This window comes from Mustela erminea, chromosome 2 (assembly GCF_009829155.1).
Source record: "Mustela erminea isolate mMusErm1 chromosome 2, mMusErm1.Pri, whole genome shotgun sequence".
Taxonomy (NCBI): domain Eukaryota; kingdom Metazoa; phylum Chordata; class Mammalia; order Carnivora; family Mustelidae; genus Mustela; species Mustela erminea.
The window spans coordinates 106594785-106616915 of NC_045615.1; the positions used below are offsets into that span (position 1 = coordinate 106594785).

General features: G+C 39.9%; 2 long non-coding RNA genes across 2 annotated transcripts in view; both read right to left on the bottom strand.

Moving 5' to 3' along the window:
* Positions 1-1100: 1100 nt before the first annotated feature.
* On the bottom strand, positions 1101-4243 carry LOC116584890. Its single transcript, XR_004283368.1, has 2 exons — positions 3847-4243; positions 1101-1201 (listed from the first exon to the last, which is right to left on the bottom strand). It is a non-coding gene; the product is annotated as an uncharacterized LOC116584890 (long non-coding RNA).
* Positions 4244-10638: 6395 nt separating this feature from the next.
* LOC116584888 overlaps positions 10639-22131 on the bottom strand; it is a 90190-nt gene continuing 78697 nt past the window's right edge. The window contains exons 15-16 of the long non-coding RNA XR_004283366.1: positions 14360-14418; positions 10639-10685 (exon numbers count right to left, since the gene is read on the bottom strand). This is a non-coding gene — a long non-coding RNA (uncharacterized LOC116584888). The remainder of the gene's footprint in view (positions 10686-14359; positions 14419-22131) is intronic.

A 22131-nucleotide genomic window follows, 5' to 3' on the forward strand; every position in this document is an offset into this window, starting at 1 on the left:
ACTGAGAAGATCTCTCATCATTAACAAGTAGAAATAAACTCTCAAACTCTAGCCTGACCCTCGGACCATGTACTTTTCAGATGCCTATTTTTTTCTTAATATTTCATTTTTTAGAGCAGTTTTTGATTTACAACTAAATTGAGAAAAAGGTACAGAGATTTCCCGTATGCCCTTCTGACCCTACACATGCAGAGCCTTTTCCATTACCAACACCCCCACCAGAACAGTACCTGTGTTACCACTGCTAAACCTACACTAACACATTGTAATCACCCAAAGTTCACAGTTGACCTTAGGGTTCACTCTTGGTGTTTGATATACATGCTATAGGTTTGTAGAATGACATGTATCCACCATTAAACCACTATCATGCAGAAAAATTCCACTGCCCTAAAAACCTCCATGCTTCATCTGTTCATACTTCCCTCCCTCAACCCCTGACAACTGCTAATTTTCTCTTATTAATTCCATAGTCTTGTCTTTTCCAAAAAGTCAGGTAATTGGAGTCATACAGACTGGCTTCTTTCACTTAGTAATATGCATTTAGGTTTCCTCCTTGTCTTTTGATGGCTGGGTTGCTTATATCTTTTTCATGTTAAATAATATACCATTATCTGGATGCACTCTAGTTTATTTATCCATTCACCTACTGAAAGATATCTTGGTTCTTCCAGGTTTGGGTGACTATAAATCAAGCTGTTTTAAATACTGTGTGCAGGTTTTTGTGTGGACATAAGTTTTCAACACTTTGGGGTAAATACTAAGGAGCACGATTACTGGATTATATACTAAGAGTATGTTTAGTTTTGAACTAAACGGTCCTCCAAAATAGTGGTACCATTTTGCATTCCCATGAAGGTGTCTCTTTTCATTTTATATCCCTTGATCTTTACACCATAGCACATAGCCAGCACCCAGCAAACAGCAGGTACCCAATAGATATTTATGGAATAACCGAAGAAAGAGTTATTGTATAGCTTTTTTTTTTTTAATCACCAAGCACTTACTTGTTCAGCAAATATTTATAAAGCACCAATAAATTCAGACTAGGGGTTAGATATTAGAGATACAAGAATGGAAGATACTAAGTTTTATCTTGTGTTTTCTAATACTCAGAATAACACAGGTTTTGGGTCATACAGATACAGAGCCTCATCCTGCCTCCATCATCATGCCAGCCTCTACCAGCCTGTTTCATCATCTATTGAATAAGGAAAAAATGAATTAATTTCTTGGGTATTGGGGTGGAATAAATGAGATAATGTATATAAAATGACAATTACATACTTCTCACATAGTATAAGCTCCAACATAGTAGCTAGAATCATTGTTACCATTTGTTTATGATAAAAGACTTTCCATTTTTTAAATCTTTAAAAAAAAAATGGGTGTAAGTCCATATTCTTCACAAATCCACTCTTTTCTTGAGGTGAAGTCAGTTTCATGGTGGCCTTCCTTAAAAGGAATAAATTGGGAACTCCAAGCAGAAGAGACAGGCATCTCAAATGCCACCCAGAAATCCTGAATTGAAAGCAGCTTTGGTAGTTTTGGGGAAACCCAACACCAGGTTAAGTGTGGGGAAAGGAGCGTGCCCCCTTTGCTACAGGTGGAACCTCCTGCCATAGTCCTATAGTAACAGATCTTGTCTTGTAGCCCTCACAGAGATCCACCACCTCCCAGAGAAGTAAAACTCATATTTACAACGACGTTATCACAGTGGGGGAGGGAATTTTTTTTTGTTTTTTTTTGTTTTTGAGGAATGTTTTTTTACAACAGTTGATGGGTGTGACTCTGCAAGTGACTACCTTACTAGACATATCTGAAATGGGAAACAAGCTAAGTCACTTGCTGAGAGAGTTCTGACATCTTCTCTATACAGCTTCCTCAAAAAACACCAAGCAAAAGTAACAACCCTAGGAATCAAGAAAAATGGCCACCAGGAAGTAGTCTCACTCTTTTCCTTGGCATGGTTTTCATATGCATGTCTGCCAGCCCCTGGGGCTTCCTGCCACCCCACACAGCTGGGCATCTCTCTGCCTTATCAATATTCACTGTTCTCAGGGCTCCCCTAAGCAAGTTTCAAGAGGCTCTGATGTAGTGTTTTTGGATTATTGTTCAAATAAACCGAGACAGTTTCTTGTGCTAATTAAGAGTATGTCCTCTGGCATTATTCTGGCTGTAATTCTCATTAGCTAGGACACCTTGGGCAAATTACCTACACCTTTGTGTCTCAATTTCACCATCTGTAAAATGAGGACAATACAGTATCTAATAATAGCATCATTTTCAAGAAGATAAAAAAAAAAAACAGAACACAAACATAGGGTGCATAGCTTCAAAGCTTTTCTAACTCATTATTAAGTTGGGGACCAACAGGTTGTAAAAATTATTCAAAGAACATTTGAGGGATTGAGATTTTATAGACACTGAAGAAATTATATCAGAATAAGACCATTACAATAGCTATAAAGCTAGTTAAAATACTATAGGCAATAAATCCATTATCTTTGGAGTTATCTTGTCTATTATACATCTCTACCAAACAAAACCTACATGTTAACAGCTGATTTGAAGAGTGTGGACCCTAAGTAACAAGAAACATAAGTGGATGACCTAGAACCACACCATCAAATATGGTAGCCACTAACCTCATATGGCTACTTAAATTCAAACTTAATTAAAAATAAATAAAATTAAAAATTCAGTATCTCAATAGCCACATTTTAAGTACCCAATAGCCAGATATAGCTAGGGACTGCTGTGTGGGAAAGGGTAGAATAGAGAATTTCCAATCATAGCTCAATGTTATAGTGGATAGCAGCACCCTCAAAAAATCTTGGGTGGCATTGTTAGCTTCCTATGGGTGCTGAAACTAATCACCACAAACTTAGTGGCCTAAAACAATACAGGGGCTCCTGGTGACTCAGTGGGTTAAGCACCTGCCTTCGGCTGGGGTTGTGATCCCAGAGACCTGGGATCAAGCCCCGCATCAGGCTCCCTGCTCAGTGGAGAGTCTGCTTCTCCCTTTGCCCCTCCCCCTGCTTGCTTGCTCTCTGTCTCTCTCAGATAAATAAATAAAATCTTAAAAAATAAAAAATGTGAAAATAAAAATTAAAAATTTAAATAACACACTTATTCTCTCATGGTTCTATAAGTCTGTAAGTCTGGCTGAGCTCAATTGGTTTCTCTGTTCCAGGTTTTCAAGGCCAAACCCAAGGTGCCAGGCAGCTGGGCTCCTACTGGGGAGCTGTGGGGAGATTCTACTTCCAAGCTCCATTAGGTAGAAAGTAGAACGGAGGCCCACTTCCTTGCTAGCTGTCAGCCAGGGGCTGTGGTCCTTCTGCTGCTTTCCATGTGGCCCTCTCTAGCAACACAGGTCAAGTCCCTCGGATGTCTCCAATTCCTCTTCTGCTGTATCTCTCAAACTGACAACAGCTGGAGAGCAGTCTCTGCTTTTATTAAAGCCTCCAGTGATTAGGTCATGCTCTCCCAGACAATCCAGTAGAATATCTCTATCTGAAACTCTATAACCTTAATTACATCTGCAAAGTCCTTTTTACCACATGACATCATAAATTCACAGGATCCAGGCAGGGATTAGAATGTGGACACCTTCAGGGAGCCGATATTCTGCCTGACACAGTGGGCTTGCTAGACAATGTTCAATATGATCTCAAGAGAATATGAAATCCAACTTTTGTCTTGTTTCCAAGCATTGGGTAATTCTTAACTTCCCAGAGATCTCACTAGGATTAAATATATGACCCACCTAACGTGCCTAAAACAGGGCCTGGTGTCAAATAAGAGAAGTGTACCATTAAACCTTCTGTGCCTCAGTTTCCTTACTTGTTAGATTTGAGTAGTAACTGTGTCTTCAGCATGAGGTTGTTGGAAGGATGCAAAGGCTAAGTTGTGTTAATAATTAAGCACAGCGATCCTTACAGAATGCCCTTGGTCTTAGTGAAGAGACAAAGGGGACAGTGTTGGCAAACAGCAGTCTTGCTCCTGTGGGGTGGAGGAAGAAAGGTCTGGCTCCTCCTCTGCCCACGCACCCCCTGCACCCTGCATTTCAGGTACAGCTGGAGGGACAGCAACCAAACCCCCAGAGGCCCAATGAGGACAGCTCTCCCCTTCAATGAGCTGTCTGTTTCAAGAAAAACACCTTATGCTTCCTCCTGGGATCACAAGGAGAACAGGAATCTGTAGAAGTGTGGGCCAGAGAGGACACAGGGAGTGGACACAGGAGCCACTGCAGGTTTGAATCCTCCTCTCTGAAACCTTTTGGAGTGTAAAATCAATGTGAAAAGAGCAGATTTTATTGGTCTACTGTTAAAAGAAGAACTCAAGCGCTTTGGATCTTGATCTTGTGTTGTCTGTGAAACTGCTCCTGCCTCCCCACCATGGGGGGGGGGGGTAGCACTATCCCTCCCTCTTTTGTGTCTGCATTGCACCCCAATGGGAACTTAAAGTGGCAGCAATTCTGTCACTTCCTTGTATTCATTTTTGTTGCAGGTACAAATCTCATGAGGGTCATGCACACATACACACAAGAAACGTGCCTCTCTTTTCTGGGATTCGATGCAGTGGTTATGCTGAACCCCTCTTCCCACAGGAGGCTCATGTCAGTCCATACAGGGTGTCCCCCTCCTCTGCCTGGAGCCTTACACACAGCTTGAGGCTGACATAGAACCAAGGCTGTGGAAGCCACACAGGGCAGGGAGGATGGCAGGGCAGCTGGTCGTCATAGCCATGAAGCCCCACCCTTAGTTAGCACGTCCAGCATCAGGATGACTCTCAGTGGTCAGTTCCTACAGGACACTCCTGGGCCCATGAGAGTGGCTTTCCCATAACCCTGTGCTGTTCCACACACACAGAAGCATCTTGTGACTGCTCAGCCAGCCATACCGGCTCTACAGTCCAGAGCCATCACAGATGGATGTGCCCTGCCTGCCCTGCCATTTACATCTGATTCATGCAGCTTTTTCCTGAAGTAATCTCCCCACACAGGTACACACCTGCAGACAGCCCTCCTCAACTCCTGCTTCTTCTCCAATCAGAGGGTGGCCAGCCAAAGCCATTTCCCCAGCCCCAAGGGGTGAGTGCCCCCAGCCTGGTCACATGGATAATCACTTAAAACTAATTACTCACTTGTGTCAGAGAGATGGCCTCCAAACATCTGGTTTGGATAATCCTCCTCTCCTCCCCACAACCCAGCCTGAAACGTTCTACCAAATGTTGCAGGAAAACATACAACCTGCACAGCATCCCAGGTGTCCATGGCCAACTGTGCAGGCCAACCCTTGGGAACCAATGTGTACCCGGAAGAGAGGCTCAGATTTCAGTGTGGTCATTTTCCACAATTCAGGACAGAATGCACCCACCCCTTCCCTCTCTATCACCCCAAGAGAGGAACTTCACCCTGAAATCAGACTCTAAGACACACAGTCCCAGGGCTCTGTGATGCAGGCATTTTACACTTTCAACGCAATCCATCCATTCATTCATGTGTTTATTCAATAAATCTTTAATAGACCCAACTAGACCCAAGGTGCCAGATAGTAGGAAATCCAGAGAAAGTCTCTGAGATCACCTGTTACAAACCTCTCTTGCTAGACAGTGGTCCTGGAGAGGAGGAGGTAACACCCAGAGCCCACAGCCACTTCAGTAGGTTAGCCTGGACTACCGCCTACTGCACTGATCACAACACCCATGGGGACAATGAGGCCTGAGGCTCCTGAGCACAGCTGGTTGCAGAGGTCAGCTCAGACATGGAGACTTTCTCTCCTTCCTCTTCTCTCCATCAGCCTCCCACACCACGGAGAAAACATCAGTTTGGTTTCATGCTGTCTGCTGTTGTTGCTACAACAACTTCATTCACACCAGCAAAGAGATCCTTGTTATTCATCAGGTTGCTATACAAAGGAATTTAAAACTTTCCAGAACCTTCAGGGCATCTACTATGTTGAGATCTAAGACATATAAGAAGCTGTCACTTCGCTTCTCTTCTGTGAGGAGTAGCTTGAAAAGTCCCTCACTGTTAGAGATGTCCCAACACTGGGGTAATTCCATGTGGCTTTTCCCAACACTAGAGTTGGTCAGCCCCCACCTCTCTGCCTGTGGACATGGAGAGCTGGCTCGACTCCCACCTCAGCCCATTTCAGCAGCTCTCCAACTGACCTCTTAGCTTCCACCCACCGCTGTCCCTGGAATGATCTCTATAAAATGCAGAGCCAACTAGGACCCCTGTCCCACCCACCCTACTAAAGTCATCTTCATGGCCTCCTAAGCCAGAAATAATTTTGAAGAACTTCATTGGCAAGACCTTACACGATCTGACAGCAACTGACCTTACCAGCCTCATCTTCCAGCTCTCTCCACATCCCTCCTCCAGGCCCTGTGATCCAATGACACCAAATACTACACTGCTCCCCACTACCCTGTTTATTGTTTTCATACCATTCCACACCCAGAATGCCTTTCCCGATACCTTCACCTGGAAATCTCCAAGTCACCTTCACCCATTCAGTTGTCAACACCCATTCACCATTGTCCTAACAAAGTGAATTGTGGCTTTGTCTATTCTAGTGCTACTTTCCACATTTATCTACCATGTTATACTTTGTTTGCTAAACTAAACACTGTACACTGCTTAGCACAATTATTTTAATAAATCAACATCAAGACATATTTTTAGTATCTCTATTTCTAATTCCTGATGTAGTGCCATGGCATAGAGTAAACACTCCAGTTACGTTTGACAAAGAAAGGAAAGGAAGGGAAGGGAAGGGGAGTGGAAGGGAGGGGAAGGAGAGAGTTGGAGGGGGAAGAGGAGGGTTGGGGAGGGAAGGAAAGAGGAGGGGAGAAGAGGGGGAGGGAAGGGGGAGGGAAAGGGAGGGAAGGAAGGAACGGGAAGGAAGGAAAGAAGAGGAGCGGGGAGGGGAGGCAAGGGAAGGCGAGGGGAGACTAGGGGGGAGAAAAGAGAGAAAAAGAAAGGCCGAGCTGTTCCTAACCCAAGTTCACCTATACTTTGTTTTCCTCATTTCCACCCCCTACCTACATCTGACAGTAGCACTGCATATTCATCCGGCCATTTCTTAACTTTGGGGTACAGTAGATGGAGGAACTGAAGCAATATTTGCAGTGTGAAGCAGATTTTTTTTTTTCCTATATGCTCCCATTAAAGCCACCAAAAAATTAAATTAGTGGTTTTGACATTTTTCTGCCTACTTGCTGGTCTAAGCCTCAAAATAGAGCCTCTATAGTCCTTTCTTATAGCCCATCTCAGTGTTTATAAGGTGGTAGAGATTGTGGGACTTACCTGTTCCTGGGCCAAGGTCAGAGGGAGCAAAGTACGGCTTTATTAGACTTTGGAAAAGTTCCCAATAGGAGGCTCCTTCTCACATATATGTGTCATGGCTGGTAAAATACATCTAGTAGGTTCTAACCGTGCTGAAAGTGTGGGCTATGGTCAGTAACCCTCACCTAATATATCACCAGAGATCTTGCTCCTACTACCTTTTGTTCCTCACTCCTCTCTCTGCGGCTGCGCTGTGTGAGGCCACTAGGAAACTGTTAGCGTTCCTTTCCCTCAGGACAGTCTTGTTACTCAGATTCACTACGGGTGGGGGTTGGGGATTTATGCATTGTGACACAATCAGAGGCTCCTAGAAACAGGGGTACCTTAAAAAGTCATCTATCCAAGTTTCTCACTTTACAATGGAGGAAGCTGGGGGTGCACTGGGGAATGAGCCCTCTGCTATTACTAACCAGAAGTGAATGAACTGGCTAAAGAAGCATTCTGAAACTCACTTTCTACCCTGTTTGGGTCCCTCTGGGCACCAGAACCCTAACTGCAATAGACAGTTCAGCTTACAGAGTTCAGGCATCTCTACCGAGTTATACCTGTGTGTGGGCAAGTGTGGGTGATTAACTCAGCACCTTACAACAACAGGGTTCATTCAAAAGCACTGATCTCATACTCTGAAAAGAAAAATAACTATATTTTCTTGACTGATAACCTAAGCTTGTAGTCACACAAAAACAGCTTCTAGTTCTTCCTTCAGTAGAAGTCCTGAGCTGCAAAAAGTAAGGAAAGACCCCCTGTTCTGGTCTGCTCTGGGTACTTGTCTTCTTGCAGGCTATGATAACCCTCTCAGGGACCCACAACTCTCCACCCTTGTGAATGCCACTTCCTTTCCTGAGACAAAGTCATCATTTCCAGCTTCAGCTTGTGCTTTTCTCTAAGCTTCTTTGCTCTAGCAATAAAAGGCTATTTCTATATTTGACAACTTTTACAAAAAGGTTAGGTGGAGGATGGGGAGTTCCAATGTACAAAGGGATTTGCTCCATTGGCTGGAAGCAGAGTGACTTGTTATTTCCTGTGTAATATTAATAAACACTCACCCTAAGTGGAGCAGGTCAGGGTATTTCCTGCTTAACCATCTCATGCCTTAACTCCATGGACTACATTACCAGAGGAGAGTAAGGCTGTGGGGAGCTGTTGGGATTTCTTTTTTAATATAGCTTGATCTGGTGCAATAACTTTCCAGAAAATAAATTACCTAAATTCAAAGAGTGATATTTCCCTGGACAGCATTGTGGACTCCAGGCTAATGAGATTTGGACCCTTTGAAAAATACTTAATCTACCAAGTTCAGGACTCAGATAGCACTGAGCTAAAGACTTAACGTTATTTCATTTGAGTCTCATAATGGCCCTACGAGAAAAATACTATTGTCATTACCACCTTGCAAATAAAGATGCTAAGGTTTAAACTGGTTAAGCTATGCAGTATTACACACATTAAGTGGCAGGATTAGCTCCATTGGTGCTCCAGCCAAAGTAGAGCATTTAATCATTGCACCAGGAACCTACAGTAATGGACAGTGTTGTACTCCTGTGTTGAAGTGCAAGAAACTATGTTTAAATAGAAGCTGCATTTCTGCCAAGGCACTCTTCCTGGACTGTCAAGTGTCATATAGTCTCATATATCTCTGCTATGGCCTATCACCTTCTTTCATCTCTGCTATCTCTCAACAATTTTTTCATCCGTCTTCCAAAGTCTCAGCACTTTGGCCAGCTCATCTCTTGGCAAGTCCAGCAATGACAGTACAATGTATTAAACCTAAGGTTTACCTGTGAAGGGGAAATAGAGATCATGACTTTGAGTGACTGAGTAGGAGTTAGGTAATGATGAAAAAAATTCATGTCAGAAATCTCAGCTGAGTGTCTCTAAGGTTTGGGACACAACATGTAAATCCACTTTGTCTTTTTCATATGCCCTTAATTAAGCTCACCCTGGTTTGTAGTTTGCATTCTCTTATTATTCCCAATCCTACCTCTTTATACTCTTTATACTTCTTCTACCCAATTCCATACTTGAATTTTATTTTTATTCTGTTGTTGGGTAAAACGTTCTGTAGATATTTTTTAGGTCTAGTTGACTTAGTGTTGGTGAAACCTTCCGTTTCCTTGTTATCTGCTTCCTAGCTGTTCCATTTATTATCCAAAGTGAGGCTTGTGTGGAGCTCTAAAGTTAGGTTTACTTTAATTATGTGTTTATAGTTGTATCTTTTTGGTAAGTTGATCATTTCACCAATATAAAATACCTTCGTTTGTCTCCTGTAACAGTTTTTTGTTTTTTTGTTTTACTTTAGTTATTTTATCCAGCACTAGTAGAGCCACTCAGCTCACTTTTGGTTACTATTTGCACGATATGAATTTCTCAATTATTTTACTTTCAACCTGTTTGTTGAATTTAAATGTGTCTCTTTTTCTTATTTTATTTTATTTAAATTCAATTAATTAACATACAGTATATCACTAGTTTCAGATGTAGAGTTCAGTTATTCATCAATTGCATATAATACCCCGTGCTCATTACATCATGTGCCCTCCTTAATACTCATCACCCAGTTACCCCACTCCCTCACCCACTACACTCCAGCAACCCTCAGTTTGTTCTCTATAGTTAAGAGTCTCTTATTGTTTGTCTCCCTCTCTGATTTTTGTCTTATTTTATTTTCCCCTCCCTTCTCCTCTGGTCCTGTTTTGTTTCTTAAATTCCACATATGAGTAAAACCATATGATAATTGCTTTTCTCTGACTGACTTAGATAATACCCTCCAGTTCCATCCACATTACTACAAATGGTATGATTTCATCTTTTTTAATGACTAAGTAATATTCCATTGTATATATATACTACATCTTCTTTATCCATTCATCTGTCAATGGACATCTGAGGTCTTTCTATAGTTTGTAAATGTGTCTTTTATAGACAGCATATGGTTGGATGATTTTTAAAAATCTATTCTGCTCATCTCTGCCTTTTAATTGGAGTGTTTAATACATCTGTATTTAGTGTAATTACTTATAAGGTACGATTTGTGTCTGCTATTTTGCTATTTGTTTTCTGTATGTTTGATTTTTTTTTCTTTTTCTACCCTTAAATCACAACATTTATTTGTGTTAAAGAGTTATTTTTAATTTTCTTGTTTCTTTCACTATTTTTTTCATCCATTTTCTTAGTGGTTGTCAGGGAATTACAATATATATTTTAATTTATACCAACATAGCACAGATTAATACCAACTTAATTTCAATAGTGAATAAAACTCTGAATATGGTTTCCAGATTCAGCACCTTGAATATGGTATTCCACTGCCTTCCGGACTCCATGATTTCTGATGGAAAATCAACAGTTAATCTTAATTAAAGGTCCTTAGTACATGACTTATTAAGGGTCCTTAGTACATGAGTGATCACTGCTCTCTTGCTGCTTTTAAGAATCTCTTTGATGGTGGGGTGCCTGGGTGGCTCAGTGGGTTAAGCCACTGCCTTCGGCTCAGGTCATGATCTCGGGGTCCCGGGATCGAGTTCCGCATCGGGCTCTCTGCTCAGCAGGGAACCTGCTTCCTCCTCTCTCTCTGCCTGCCTCTCGGCCTACTTGTGATCTCTGTCCATCAAATAAATAAATAAAATCTTTAAAAAAAAAAAAAGAATCTCTTTGATGGTAATGTATAAAAGTATGTATCTCTTCAAATTTAGCCTCTTTGGAGTTCAGTAAGCTTGTTACACATGGTTTTTCATTATATTGGAAGTTTTCAACCATTATTTCTTCAAATACATTTTCTAGCTCTCTTTTCCTATTGCCCATCCCCCACCCACCCCCACCTTTGCAGATTCCTATTATTATGTATGTTGGTATTCTTGATGATGTCCCACAGGTCTCTCGAGCTCTGTTCATTTTTCTTCATTCTGTTTTTCTTTCTTTTCCTCAGACAAAATAATTTCAATTACTTACATTCAGGCTTGCTAGTTTTTTTTTCTGCTTGCCTACTCACATGTTGGTAGCCTACAGTGAATTCTTCATTTCAGTTATTACATTTTTCAACTCCAGAATTTCTATTTGGTTCTTTTTTATAATTTTTATCTCTTTATTGATATTATGCATTGAGTGAGACATCATTATTACACTGTCTTTAAGTTCTTTAGGCATGCTTTCCTTAGCTCTTTGAACACATTTAAAATGGTTGATTTAAAGCCTTTGCCTTGTAAGTCTAACATCTACACTTCCTCAGTTTCTAGTGACTTTGTTTATTCCTGTGTAAAGGTCATACTTCCTTCTTTCTTTGCATATCTCATAAATTTTTGCCAAAGCTGAACACTTAAAACTATATGGTAATTCTGGAAATAAAATTTTTTCCCCACTCTCCAACCAGGGTTTGTTGTTGCTGCTGTTTATTGTTATTGTTCTTGATGGTTTAGTGACTTTACTGAAATAATTCAGTAAGTTCTGCATTCTTTGTTATGTGTCAATACTGTTATCTCTGCTTTGTTAGCTTAGTAGTCAACTAATAATAAGCAGAGATTTCCTTAAATTCCTGGAGTCAGTAAGTCTTAGAGTCTTTGTAAAAGTGTTCTGTGTGCATACTGACCATTCCATCAACACTCAATTAGGGATTTAAGGTCTTTAACAGTTCTGCTTTAGCCTTTAGTTCTTGAGAAGAGCTTCAAAGTCAGTCACAAATGAGAACTGAAAGCATTCTCAGGTCTTTTCTGAGCATTCACAGAGGCCAAAGCATATACATAGGTTTCTAGATTCTCAAGAATATGTTAAAGCTCTTCAAGGCTATGAATGGAACTATCATCTTTGAGATTTTCCTTTTAAGAATTTTGGGTAGCCTATTATTTGGCCCAATTGTTATCCACTATCTTGAGCAGCCATGATCTTAAGCAATTGTTCTTCATGGTATTCAACAGGTTCCCCCAAGGGAAAGATTTTTCACACTAGGTGAGCTCTGAATCAGTTAAATAAGAACAGTACTGAAAATGGGCTCTTCCAGAAATCCATATGGCGGATCAAATAATAACAATTCTCTGAAAATAGGGCTTTCAAAGAGTTCCAACCCTGCTCTGCTCCCTCTAGTGGATGGCAGACTGCTAGTTTTCACTGGATTACAGGCTGTTCGTTCAAGGTTACCATAGAGCTTGAAATAAAGTGATGAGAATGGGGAGAATTAAAACTCCACTGTTCATACCAACTTTTCACATGAAGATTTAGCTATTTTTTTCTTGAATAAATGATGCTCCACAGATTGCTTCGAGCCTTTGGTTAATCTCCACAATTTTGAGAGAGTTAATTCTGGCAATTTTGCCGATGTTCTTATTGTTTTTATGGGGGAAAGGATCTTCAAAGGTTTTTGTTGTTGTTGTTGTTGTTTGTTTGTTTTGTTTTGTTTTTCCATCATTTTCACTGAGGTCCAATCCAGATTCATTTTATATCAATGTTTCTTTGCTCTGTTTGGCCCACTTTCATTTCTGGCTGTTCTGTTTCTGTTCCTTTACATTCCAGTTTCCTTATTTCCCGCTTTCAATCAAAAAAAAATTTTTTTTTTTTTTGGTCAGACCTCAAGTCTTGCAAATATTCCTTACTTAGGGATTTTATCATCTCTCCTCCAGATTATTCCAGTAGTAACCAAATTGGCCAATTTACAGCATGTTTTATTCTAACCTTTTCACCACCCCAGAACTAGATTGATCATTTAAAAATATAAACATGACCTTGTCTTCCCTTGCTTAAGCCCTTCCATAGATCCACATCACCTTCAGGATAAAGTCCAATTGTTATCATGGCAGGATATACAATGCCCTCTTAATATGGCCCTAAATCTCCTTTTTACCCCTCCAGCTCCCACCCTAGCCCTACATAAATATGAAATTCCATGTAAATTCTGCACTCTCATTAGTATTCTTTTCCCTTGTTCTCCTAATGAATTCATTCATTCATTCACTCAATACTTTTTTTCTAAATACCTACTATGTGTCAGGTACTATGTAAGGCACAGGGTAAAAGGAAGTGATCAAGACCGGCAAAGTTCTTCTCCCTGCAGATGTCACATCAGAGAAAGAAACTAGCTATGATCAAGTAAAGTAATTTTTAAAATAATTGGATGATTACAAAATGCTGTAATTTCAATGAAGAGATTAAATGGGATAATGTTAACTAAAGAAACCTTCATCAATTGGTTTAGGAAGAATAGTTCTCTCTTAAAAAAAAGAAAAAAAAAAAAACTATTTGAACTGAGGCCTAAACAATGGCAAGGAGCCAATAAGACATGAGAGGAAAAAGACTATGCAAAAGCCCTCAGACCAAATGAAACCCAGATAGAAATTAAAATTGAGAAAAATGTCTCCCAGACTTCCATACATTCCAGGGAACACACACACATGTTTACACATGCGCACACTTAACTTAGGTTCCTAAAGTGAGTAACTGCTGAACAGACCGGCTGACAGATGGGAAATCCTTGCACGGAGCTGTGACAAGGGGAAGTCTGTGGGAAAAGGCGCTGTTTTTTAGCTGACCCACCCTTGCTGAGGGAGTCCAAAGTTTCCCTTGGATTCATTCCCACCTGAACTTCCACCCTTATGAGCTAAAAAGACCTTTAACATTCATGTTTTATAAAAAGAAAGAGATGAGGATTAAGTAGCAGCTGCTTAGTGCTTGGGTAGAGAAGAAACACATACATGCTTGGTTGTAAAATGATTATATTTTAAAAACTTAAAACCCTCCACCCATGCTTCTCAGTCTTGTGATCCAGTTAAGGAGTGTTGTGTAAACAAAGCCCTTTAAGGTAAAGGGCAAGAGGAATGAGAAAGTGTTCCACAAAGAGGGGTGTTGACTGAGGAGGTGATAAACTCTAGCAACTAATAGAGTGTCCAGCCCACACAGGCCCTGCTGACATTGAGGATTTCTTGTAGAAGTAGAACCACAGCCTGATGGTCCTGCAAAATTCTTCCTGATGCTGCCACTTTTTGCATTCATTTGTTTAATAAATAACTGTTGAGTACTTACAATGTGCTAGCTCCTCAAGCTCAAAGATACATCAGTGAAAGATCTCTTGTAGCATTATCCTAATGGGGAGAAAAACAGACAATGAATAAATAAATAAATAACATAAAGACTGTGTCAGATGTTACTAAGTGCCATGAAGGAAGACTAAGGTAGGAAAGGGAATTAAGCAGAGCTAAGAGGTTCTGTTTCATGCCAAGATCAAATAACAGGAACAAAATTTACCCTTCCATTTAAAACAACTGTTAAATCTGGATAAAACATATAAAACAATTGTTTCCAAGTCATCAGATATCAAGTGAATGATAGGCAGGGGCAAGAAACAAACAAAGCAAGCATGCTGCCTAGAGAAATTTTCCGGGCTGGAGTGTAGGGAGGAGCAGCACAGACCAAGCCCAGCGTATTTCCTGATTTGAGAAGATGGAACTGAGAGTCTGGGGAGACCAAGGAAGCTAGACTTTTTAGGAAAGTGTACCAGCGACAGGACAGAGCCATTCAGAGAGAAAAGTCTGGGGATCTTCAAAAGGTCCACCCTTGGTATCTCAAGTACTGATCAGCACATTCATGTGAGGAAACTCCCCAAGGATGGGACAAGAATGATTGGTGGTAAAGTGTGCCTGAAGGATTTGAGGCACATCAAGAGACTTGATGTGGCTGTGGAGTTCAGGAGAGAACAACAGGAGGAGAAATCAGAGAAGTAATGGCAGCAGGGGCCAGCTTAGGCAGGGACTTGTAAACCACTGGAAGGACTTCTGGGTTTTGCTGCAAGTGAGATAGGGGCCATGAGAGAGTTTTAAAGAGAAAAGTGGTATATTCTGCTTTATGTTTTAATTTAAAAGAATCACTCTCAAACACGGAGAATGTATTTTTGGGACAAGCAAACTCTGAAAACTTTGGAGGCTGTTTTTATAATCCAGCAGTTCATGGTGGTCAGGACCATGGAATAGAAGTAGAGGTGGTGAGACTATATCAGACCGTGGATGTATTTTGGGAGAACCAAAGGATTTGTTAATGGGTTTATTCTAGAAAGTAAGTCAGTCTTTTTCTTTTTTTTTTTTTTTAAAGATTTTTATTTATTTATTTGACAAAGAGAGAGAGTAAGCACAAGCAGGGGGAGTGGCAGGCAGCTGGAGAAGCAGGCTCCCTCCCAGAGCAGGGAGCCTGATGTGGGACTCAATACCAGGACCCTGGGATCATGACCTGAGCCCATGGCAGATTCATAACCAACTGAGTCACTGAAAGTAAAGCTGTCTTAATATTAGGGAATCTTTCATATTTGACTTCTATCTTATTCCTTTCTATCCATGTAGCTGATGTTGTGAGCTAACTTGGGATTTTCTCCAAGACCACCCATCCTCTCTATTTTATTTAATTTTTTTTTCAAAGAACCAGAGTGTAAAGATCTGAGACTTGGGTTGGGTTTAGGTATACTGAAATAGAATAAATAGTTGTCTTTGCCTACTTTTGTCTGAATCCTACTTAGCTTAAGAAACATTGGTGTTCTAATGTGGCCCAGCCTTGCTTTCTAGAGTTCTTTAAATTAGAATATGATCTTATTTGTAGTAATTCCTTGTGCATATTTCCTCTTCAGGAACTTCATTAGGAGGAGTAACAGGAACTTGAGATAGGACTCAGGTATCCCTAGTTCCTCAGACTCATTGCCATAATATTATTGAGATCCACACATTATTCCTAACAGGATGTTATTAATATAACTTATCACATCAATGAATTACAGAATACAAGTCTGTATTCATTTTAACAAATTTTTAAACAATGTAAAAAATTCAAAATCTGTTCTTGTTTATTTTGAATTTTACTAAAAGTGAAGACTATTTTTTAACATGACAAAGGATATTGATCTTGAAATTAATTGACAGAAGGATCCTTAAGTGTAGCATATGTGATAAATTTGTATGAAAGTCAAAGATAAGACAAGAAAAACAAGGTGCCCTGTACATTACTTACTATTCTTGTATTCCAAAGAACCAGCCTTTACTGAACTGAGAAACCTGGGTTTTGGGGTGGAATGAGAAAGAAAAGAGACACAAAGGATTGGATCCTGAAGGTAGGTCAAAGGTGGCAGCCAATGCTGCTTATTGGTTTACAGCTCTTTTATATGATTCAAGCACAATACAATCACAGGGGAGTCACCTTAATCATTGCAATTACAATTAAATAGAACAATCAACATAACAAACTACCTGTAAATAAGTTTTCGCCCTATTACACTACATTGTGGCAAATCAATTAGCTTAAGAGCAAATCTCCTTTTCTAGGCCCTCTCCCTACTATGTGGTTTGCTTGCTTCTGCAAGCTGAGGTTATGGCAGTGTTTTAGAGCTGAACCATGATGGGTAGGGCTGGTCTCTGTCCTGGCCCTACAACTGCAAGGACCCTGTCAGCTTGCTCTCTGGTCACCACACTTGCATAATTTCTGGATAATACAGTAAGACAAAATAAAGAAAAAAGACTTAGACAGGTCTTGTATGCTTTATAAGTGTCTTATAAGTGAAAAGCTTTATTTATTTGGAGAGTATATCGTTATACACTTAGAAAACATACACAAAAAATATTGATTGGGGTCAGGAATGGGCAAAATAGGCAAACGGAATTAAAAGGTATAAACTTCCGGCACAGTTGGGTGGCTCAGTTCATCAAGCATCTGACTCTTGATTTCAGCTCACGTCCTGAGGATGAGCCCTGAATTGGACTTCATGCTCAGTGGGGGGGTATCTGCTAGAGATTTTCTCTCCCTCTCCCTCTACCCCCACCTCCCCTTGCGCTCTCTCTCTCTCTCTCATTTTCTCTTTAAAATAAATAAATAAATATATTTTTTTAAAGTTATAAACTTTCAGTTATAATTAAGTCATGAAGATAGAAAGTATAGCATAGGGAATACAGTTAATAATATTGTAATAATGTTGTGTGGTGGCAGATGGAGACTATTTACCAGGTGAGCACTGAGTAATGTATAAAATTGTCAAATCACTATGCGATACATCTGAATTAATAAAACATTGTACATCAACTACACTTCAAAAAGATGTTCTTTCAAAAATAAAAATTGTAAAAAATGAATGAAAAACTTTTGAGCTAATAAGATAGTTCAGTAATGTGGCTACAAATATGTATTTTTTTTAATTTTTTTAAATTTTTTTTTAAGATTTTATTTATTTATTTGACAGAGAGAGAGATCACAAGTAGGCAGAGAGGCAGGCAGAGAGAGAGGAGGAAGCAGGCTCCCTGCTGAGCAGATAGCCCGATGTGGGGCTTGATCCCAGGACACTGGGATCATGACCTGAGCTGAAGACAGAGGCTTTAACCCACTGAGCCACCCAGGTGCCCCAATTTTTTTTTAATTTTTTTAAAATTTATTTTCAGCGTAACAGTATTCATTATTTTTACACCACACCCAGTGCTCCATGCAATCCGTGCCCTCTCCAATACCCCCCACCTGGTTCCCCCAACCTCCCACTCCCCACCCCTTCAAAACCCTCAGATTGTTTTTCAGAGTCCATAGTCTCTCATGGTTCACCTCCCCTTCCAATTTCCCTCAACTCCCTTCTCCTCTCCATCTCCCCTTGTCCTCCATGCTATTTGTTATGCTCCACAAATAAGTGAAACCATATGATAATTGACTCTCTCTGCTTGACGTATTTCATTCAGCATAATCTCTTCCAGTCCTGTCCATGTTGCTACAAAAGTTGGGTATTCATCCTTTCTGATGGAGGCATAATACTCCATAGTGTATATGGACCACATCTTCCTTATCCATTCATCTGTTGAAGGGCATCTTGGTTCTTTCCACAGTTTGGCAACCGTGGCCATTGTTGCTATAAACATTGGGGTACAGATGGCCCTTCTTTTCACTACATCTGTATCTTTGGGGTAAATACCCAGTAGTGCAATTGCAGAGTCATGGGGAAGCTCTATTTTTAATTTCTTGAGGAATCTCCACACTGTTTTCCAAAGAGGCTGCACCAACTTGCATTCCCACCAACAGTGTAAGAGGGTTCCCCTTTCTCCACATCCTCTCCAACACATGTTGTTTCCTGTCTTATTAATTTTGGCCATTATAAATGGTGTAAGGTGGTATCTCAAGGTGGTTTTAATTTGAATCTCCCTGATGGCTAGTCATGATGAGTATTTTTTCATGTGTTTGATAGCCATTTGTATGTCTTCATTGGAGAAGTGTCTTTCATATCTTCTGCCCATTTTTTATATGGTTGTCTGTTTTGTGTGTGTTGAGTTTATATTTTTATTTATTTATCTGACAGAGATCACAGGTAGGCAGAGAGGTAGCCAGAGAGAGAGAGGAGGAAGCAGGCTCCCTGCCAAGCAGAGAGCCTGGTGTGGGGCTCAAACCCAGGGTGCTGAGATCTTGACCTGAGCTGAAGGCAGAGGCTTTAAACCACTGAGCCATCCAGGTGCCCCTATAAATATGTATTTTGAAAAAGTTTTCCATATATACAGATAGATAGATAGATAGATAGATATAATAAAAGATTCTTTTTACAGTAAAAACATTTTAACTTCCTATGAATAGACCTAAAAAGAAATTTTCTAGATTCATATTAAGAGTACTTTTATTCTATGTATAGAACTTATACTATATTGGGAAGCCTGGGTGGCTCAGTTGGTTGGGTGACTGCCTTCGGTTCAGGTCATGATCCCAGCATCATGAGATGGAGTCCCACATCAGGCTCCTTGCTCGGCAGGGAGCCTGCTTCTCCCTCTGCCTCTGCCTACCACTCTGTCTGCCTGTGCGCTCTCTCTCTCTCTCTAACAAATAAATAAATTTTTTAAAAATCTTTAATAAAATAAATAAAATAAAATAAGAACTTATACTATATTGACATAATACTATGTGCCAATTAACACCTTGACTGTAGGAAAATCAAAGGGACAGTATTAGAGGCTTGGAGCTCAGTTGAGAAGTCATTGATATATTCAAGGCAAGAGATGATAAGACTCTGAAGTAGGAGAGTGGCAACTGATCTGGTAAGAGGGAGAAAACTTGGTTGATATTTAAGAGCTAAAGTTTGACAGAGGGTGGTAAAGGAGTAAATGAAAGGTGAGGGGAAGAGTTCAGGATAAATCCTAGCTGTATGCAAATTAACTCACTAAGCCAGGGAGTATGGGCATAAGAGCAGGAGATGGAAAGGAAAAAATGTTGAGACACGTTGTATTTAAGTTCCTATGAGACATCAAAGTGAAAATCCAGGCCCCTTAATGTGTGATTCTTGACTTAGAAGAGATTATTTCATTTATTCTGTTGATTTAATAAAAATTTATTGAGATCTTGATCATAGATATAGACTTAAGAGTTATCAGCCTATAGAATTTCAGGAATTAGAGGTGATTACCAAGGAAGAATGGATTAAATGGGATAAGAAAGGACAAGGGATCACCAACAATTAACATCCAGCAGGAAACAAGGAACCATAAAAGAATATGAGAAGGAATACCAAGAAGTAAATGGAAGAGCAGGTTGGCATGGTGGAGCAGAAACCAGAGATGACAATGAAGGGACTGATAATTGTACCTAAAGGCAGGGAGCAGTTAAACAACATGAGACTTTGAAAGAGCCTCAAAATCAGAAAACTATTGATGATACTCACTTGATAAATGAGTTGAAAAGTAAAAGAGATAAACAGATGAAGAAAGCAAAAGAAGAAAACTCTTTTGAAATTTGTCCATGAAGAGAAAAGGAAGTTGTGAAACTCTAATATAGGCGGTGAGAGTCAAAAGAAGGTATTTTCTTTTTTTTTTTTAATTGTGTTATGTTAGTCACCATTAAATACATCATTAGCTTTTGATGCAATGTTCCAAGAATCATTATTTATGTACAACACCTAGTGCTCCATGCAATACATGCCCTCCTTAATACCCACAACCAGGTTCACTCATCACCCCATCCCCCCACCTCTAAAACCCTCAGTTTTTTTTCTCGGAGTCCACAGTCTCTCATGATTCATCTCCCCCTCTGATTTCCCCTAATTCACCTTTCCTTTCCTTTTCCTAATGTCCTCTGTGTTTTTCCTTATGTTCCACAGTAAGTGAAACCATTTGATAATTGGTTCTCTGCTTGACTAATTTCACTATGAACCAGCAATTGTACTACTGGGTATTTACCCCAAAGATACAGATGTAATGAAAAGAAGGGCTATATGTATCCCAGTGTTCATAGCAGCAGTGTTCACAATAGCCAAACTATGGAAAGAGCCAAGATGCCCTTCAGTAGAAGGTATTTTCTAAGACAATTATCCTCATAGTGGTTTTAGGGGAATTCTTGTCCAAAGATCAAGGGAGATTACCTTCTCTCCGCTGTGGCCCCTAATTATAAATATATATATTTTTAAATAAGGCAGTGAGTAAATCACTCAGAACTCATAAAGGCAGGCATACATTATACTGGATTAATCAAGAAAAATGTCCTTTTATTTCCCATTCAAGAAAACGTAAGTAATACCCAAAAGTTGCCCACGCTGGCTTCTCAGACTTAAGTAAATATATCCTATTATGATATTTTGGGCTACAAGTAACAGAAAACCTCAATTCCACTTGCTTAAATGAAAAATATTTTTATCATCTCACACAAAGGAAGCCCAGTGGTAGAAGAACTCTTGGGTTGGTTAATTCGGACAATAAAAAATAATGGATTTTGGGGGTGCCTGGGTGGTTCTGCCATTAAGTGGCTGCCTTCAGCTCAGGTCATGATACCAGGGTCCTGGGATGGAGCTCCACATAGGGCTCCCTGCCCTGTGGGACATCTGCTTCTCCCTCTGCCACTCCCCCTGCTTGTGTTCCCTCTCTTGCTGTCAAATAAATAAATAAAATATTTATATATATATATATATAAAATATTTAAATATATATTTATATATAACATATAATTATTATATATTATATATAATAAGTATGTAATTATATATAATATAATATATATAAATCTGATATATATATCTACACACACATATATATCAGATTTTACTGGTGCAAGAACCTGGTGGGGGGAACAGTCAAGGCTGGGGGTTGCCTGTGCTGCCCATGCCTAAGAGAGTAAGTTTCATTCAGAGCAGTCACGTTAGCAAGCTCATTTGGCTGGCACACCCAGCTGTGTTCTCAACCCCTCTATGAGAAATGAAGATGGTATGCAGATATCTTTCCTGATTTTTGCTTCTATTTCTCAGTATGTTTACAGTTTGCTCAGAGAAGAAATATGTTATTTGCTGAACCTCATCAAATTCCAACACCAATGATGAGTATGTGACAAGATGAAATTCTGGCAATGTAACTGAGACTTCACTTTTCTGAATAAGTGGCATCTAATAGCACAGAAGGTGATCAATGGTGAACAAAGATCCTAAACAATTTTTTAAATTAATTTATAACATAGAAAATGGTCTTTCCTGATGCCAAGGCTTAAAAGTGCAGTATCAAAACTTTGTTTTAGTTCTGAAAGTTTAGCTCAAATAGCAAAAGCCAGTCCCCAAAGGATTCTGTACATAACATTAATATCTATAAACCAGTATTCTTCAAACTACAGGCTGGGATTTATTAGCAGAATGTGAAATCAACATATTAAGTTGCAACTAGATTTTTTATTTTTTTAACATTTTTTAAAAGATTTTATTTACTTATTTGCGAGAGAGAGAGAGAGAAGGAGCCCAGAGGGAGATGGAAAAGCAAGTTCCCTGCTGAGCAGCTACGCACCTCCCCATCCCCCCAACCCCAACATGGGGCTCAATCCCAGGACCTTGAGATCATGAC